Consider the following 5,598-nt stretch of genomic DNA (forward strand, 5'->3'; position numbering starts at 1 on the left):
TTTTAACTTTTATTGCAGTATGATGAAAAAAGTTACATGATTTCAATTTATCTGAATTTGATAGTATTTAGAAACATATTTTCAGTAAATAGAATTGCATTACATTCTTGTTTCCCTTTTGTACCCCATCTCCTCCCAGAGACCACCTTCAATACCTACAATATCTTTTTTTGTCATATTCTTTAAATTTTGTAAAATATTGTAACAATAAAAATGAGTATTATAAAAGTTATTTGATTCAAAACAACAATAAATTTAACAGTCCTATGTAGATGCTTGTCTACAGAAATACTGAAAATACATGTGTTTTTCTCAATATAAATTTTAAATAACTCCAAACATATTAACTGTATATTTCAAAATAATACATCACTACTAATATTTTCTTAAATGAACATAAATATATAAAGTCTTTTTGATTGTTTGTTTTATATTTAGTAGAATTTAAAATCTTGGCTCTTATTGTGGTACAAGCCCAAAATAAGAATAATTTTTAGACATTGGATTCCATTGTAATAAGGCTGTACTTCAATGACCCTCACATCACCAAAGGATTTTACCTCCATTGTAGCTAAGCTGAGAGTTGATAGTTCTGCTGCGCCAAGAAATGAATGGTAGGCACTATTTTGGATAAAGACTTCCTGCTATGGTCAAAACTATTTGACTTGAGTGAGTGATTTTATTCTCAGCCCACATAGAACATTTATTTAAGAAATGGTGTATGTATTAAGATGCTCTATCCATAAAGTCATTCACCAACTGTTTCAATGAACAATGGTTCTGCTTGGAGGGTGGCACAGACATTAAGTGAGGGCAAGAATTTGGTTCACTGGCTGTGATAATTTGGAAAAGCATGCATCTCAGAGAAAGAGTAAATTATAAAGTCCTCTTCTTCAAATTTGATACAAGAGTTACAAACTTCAAGCAAAGTATTCAGTCACACTCTTTGTTGTTCTCTTACAAGCCCCTTCTCAATTTAATTGTCTATATTTCTTTTGGGTATATAAATACTTTTGAAATATGTAAGCCGTTCTGAAAATGGTACTATAGTATAAAAACATGAAATAAGCAATACTACTAATAGAGAGGCTAATATAGGAGAAGCAAGACCTTTATGTTGTACACAGTAAGACACTGTCACGAACAAACAAGCTGAAAATGTATATGGATTGTTTAATATTGGACATATTTCTCCAATTACCAAATTAGAGAGACCATTGGATGACAATCAACAAATTTCTAATTCCTCATATTTTTGGATTTCAATCGATTAGGATATGTTGGTAATATTAATTTTCATATTAAGATATTAAGAAAAAGTTATTGTTACTTCCTGTTGTTTTTGTTGTAAGAGGTGGAATTAGGTTTGTGTGGATTTGTTGAAAGATTACTTTCTTACTTCTTCTAGGGTGTAGTTTTGCTCCTTATGTTGATGTTTTCCATCTATTATCCTTTGTACAGCTGAATTTGTGGAAAGATATTGTGTAAATTTTGTTTTGTCATGGAATATCTTGTTTTCTCCATCTATGGTAATTGAGACTTTTGCTGGATATAGTAGCCTGGGCTGGCATTTGTATTCTTGTAGTGTCTGTATGACATCTTCCCAGGATCTTCTAGCTTTCATAGTCTCTGGTGAGAAGTCTGGTGTAATTCTGATAAGCCTGCCTTTATATGTTACTTGACCGTTTTGCTTTTAAAATTCTTTCTTTGTTTATTGCATTTGGTGTTTTTATTATTATGTGATGGGAGGAATTTCTTTTCTGGTCCATTCTATTTGGAGTTCTGTAGGCTTCTTGTATGTTCATGGGTATCTCTTTCTTTAGGTTAGGGAAGTTTTCTTCTATAATTTTGTTGAAGATATTTACTAGCCCATTACCTTGGGAGTCTTCACTCTCCTCTATACCTATTATCCTTAGGTTTGGTCTTCTCATTGTGTCCTGGATTTCCTGGATGGTCTGAGTTAGGAGCTTTTTTCTTTTTCTTTTCTTTTCTTTTCTCTTATTTTCTTTTTTAGATATTTTCTTTATTTACATGTAAATTTCTCCTTTTCCAGTTTCCCCTCCAAAAAACAAAAAAACAACAATAACAATCCCCTGTTGCCTTCCCCCTCCCCATGCCTGCCACCCCAACCTCTCCCACTTATTGGCCCTGGCATTTCCCTACACTGGGGCACAGAACCTTCACAGGGCCAAGGTCCTGTCCTCCTATTGATGATCGAATTTGTAATCCTCTAGTATACATGTTATAAGCCAAGGAGCTTTTTTCTTTTTGCATTTTCTTTGACTCTCTTCTATCTCTTGTATTCTGTTAATGATGCTTGCATCTACGACTCTTGATATCTTTCCTAGTTTTTCTATATTCAGGGTTGTCTCTCTTTCTGATTTCTTTATTGTTTCTATTATCATTTTAGATTCTGGATTGTTTTGCTCATTTCCTTCACCTGTTTGGTTGTGTTTTCCTGTAGTTCTTTAGGGGATTTTTGTGTTTCCTCATGAAGGGCTTCTAGCTGTTTACCACTGTTCTCCTGTATTTCTTTGAGGGTGCTATTTATGTCTTTCTTAAAGTCCTGTATCATCATCATGAGATATGTCTTTATATCTGAATCTTGCTTTCTCAGTGTGATGGTGTGTCCAGGACTTGCTATGGTGAGAGAATTGGGTTCTGATCATGCCAAATGATCTTGGTTTGTGTTGTTTATTTTCTTAAGGTTTCCCCTCTCCCCCACCATCTGGTTATCTCTAGTGCTACCTGCCCTTGCTAACTCTGACTGGAGCCTGTCCTTCCTGTGATCCTGATTATGTCAGAACTCCTCAGAGTCTAGCTGTCTCTGTGATCCTGTGATTCTGGGATCTGGTGACCCTGGGCTTGTTAGAGCACCTGGGAGTGGAGCTTTCTCTGGGTGTTGTGGGACTGGTTGCAGAGTTTGCACCCAAGGTCTGCTCAGGGCACTAGCCCAGACAGATTTGAAGGGACCTGAGCCACTGGGCTGGCATAGTTCCTGTGTGCCTGGTCCTGCTGGTCCCAGTTACTCCTGGTGTTGGGACAGATGTTGTGTCCACCTTATCTCTGATCCTGGGCATGCTAGAGTGCCTGAGAGTGGAGCTTCCTCTAGGTGTTGGGGGACTTGCTGTAGAGCTTGCACCCAAGTTCTTCTCAGGGCACCAATCTGTGTGCCTGATCCCACTGCTCCCAGTTACTCCTCGTGTTGGGACAGATGTTGGGTCCTCCTCACCTCTGATCCTGGGTATGATAGAGCACCTTGGAGTAGAACTTCCTCTGGGTGTTGTGGGACTGGCTGTGGAGCTTGTGCCCAAGGTCTGCTCAGGACACTAGCCCAGATAGACCCAAAAGAACCTGAGCCACTGGGCTGTTGGAGTTCCTGTGTGCCTGGTCCCGCTAGTCCCAGTTACTCCAGTTATTGGGACATATGTTGGGTCCTCCTCATCTCTGATCCAGGGTGTGTAAGGGCACCTGGGAGTGGAGCTTCCTCCAAGGTGGGATTTTTTAATGGATTATTTCTACTTATGTGTAGGGATATCAGAATGCATTGGGTGCCCTGGAGCTGAAGTTGCAGGAGGTCATGTGCCATCTGGTCACCAAATTCTTTAACAGGATCTTCCACAACACTCATTAACTTGTCAAAGCCTTTTGCTTTATCATATACATACTGAGGAACTTACAAGGATACCAGCAGCTGAAATCAATTCGCTTGCTTATTCATCCTAGAGAGCTTATTCTTAAAGGGCTTTAGGTTTGTCCAGACAGAATACAAATGTAGGTACGAAAGGGCTGGGAGAAAACATTACTTAAAAGTCTTTTAGACATGTGAGATTGCATTACATTTATCCTCTTCACCACCCCCATAGAAACAACCTTAGTTCTATATTTTAAAATCATGCTTAACACTTTTAACCTAAAAAGATATTTTTTATTTGAAATATTTGCAACTCAAGTCTATATATTACGAGTTGGGTTACATTAATAGAGTAATTTTTCACTTAATAAAAGGAAACATTTGGGGGGCTGGTGAGATGGCTCAGTGGGTAAGAGCACTGACTACTCTTTCAAAGGTCCTGAGTTCAAGTCCCAGCAACCACATGGTGGCTCACAGTGATCTATACAGCTACAGTGTACTTATATACAGAAAATAAATAAATAAATCTTTAAAAAAGGAATATTTTGTATAAAATTATATAGCATATTGTTATTTAAACAAGAATAAATATTTTCATACATCTTAGTATTTTTGTTCCCAACTTTCTTCTTTTTAATATTCTTTTTTTCCAAAAGTTTCTTTCTTTTTCTTTCTTTCTTTCTTTTGTACTTTCTCTCTTTCTTTCTCTTTCATCCTTTCTCCCTTCCTTCCTTCCTTCCTTCCTTTCTTTCTCTCTTTCTTTCTTTTGTCCTTTCTTCCCCTTATTTTTTATTTTTTAATTTACATTTCAAATGTTATCCCCTTTCCCATTTTCCCCCAGAAACCTCCTATCCCACCCCCTCAACCTGTTTCTATGACTGTATTCTCCCACCCACCCACCTACTCCTACCTCCCTACCCTGGAATTCTGCTACACTGGGACATCCATCGAGCCTTCACAGGACCAAGGGCTTCTCCTCGCATTGATGTTTGTCTTTATGGGTCTGGATTGCTTTGCTTGGGATAATTTCTGTTTGTTTGTTTGTTTGTTTGTTTCATCCATTTGTCTATAAATTTCATGAAACCTTTTTCCCCTAAGACCTGAGTAATACTTCATTATGTAAATATGGGAGAGGTGAGGGGGTTTACTGGAAGGAATGGAGGGGAGGCTGCAGTCCAGGTGTATTGTATGAGAAAAAACAAAAACAGTAAAAACCAAAACAAATCAACTCAGAAAATTTATATTTTGTTTATGCATTTGTGTGTTATGCATGAGTTTATGTGCACCTCATTTTTGCAGGTGACCTTGGAAGTTAAACAATGTTCTAACGACCTTATGGGCCAACTGCTTATATGAATTTCACTGCATGATACTTAGTTAAGATACATGTATGTGTCCATTGTGTATGTTCAAAGTATCCTTTAAATGATGATTATATTGTGTATTGAGTATTAGTGAAGAATTACACAGAACTCAAAATAAAACATCAGAATTGCACATAAAGGCAGGCAAGCCCAGGAAATAAAGTGAAAATAACTACTCCATTTTGTCAAGACTGTCTCTCTTCAAGTCAAGTAAGTGGTCAAGATGCTCATACTGAAATGGAACTGGAAAACATGAATATCCTAAAACAGTGTATGTGTGCATATTTAAGTGGAAATCCTCTTACATGAGGCACATTAAAACACATTGTGTTGTGATAACATTGATTTTACATGCTGATATGTACACCCATACATACTTAACTTTGTAAGCATTTATTTATGTATTTATATTTGTTTATTGTAGTGTGTGTGTGTGTGTGTGTGTGTGTTGTGTATGTGTGTGTGTGTGTGTGTGTGTGTGTCCCCAAACATGCATGTGCACATGTTTGGATATGTTTCCAAAGTACATGTAGAAGTCAAAGGACAACTTGGACATTTCATTCTCTCTTTCCACCATGTGGGTCCAGAGACTGAACTTAG

At 37.3% G+C, this 5,598-nt stretch overlaps 1 protein-coding gene across 1 annotated transcript in view; it reads left to right on the forward strand.

Moving 5' to 3' along the window:
• LOC116098526 (olfactory receptor 2A12-like) overlaps positions 1-5,598 on the forward strand; it is an 82,832-nt gene that overhangs the window by 75,846 nt on the left and 1,388 nt on the right. The window lies entirely within an intron of this gene.

This window comes from Mastomys coucha, unplaced genomic scaffold (assembly GCF_008632895.1).
Source record: "Mastomys coucha isolate ucsf_1 unplaced genomic scaffold, UCSF_Mcou_1 pScaffold20, whole genome shotgun sequence".
Lineage (NCBI taxonomy): Eukaryota > Metazoa > Chordata > Mammalia > Rodentia > Muridae > Mastomys > Mastomys coucha.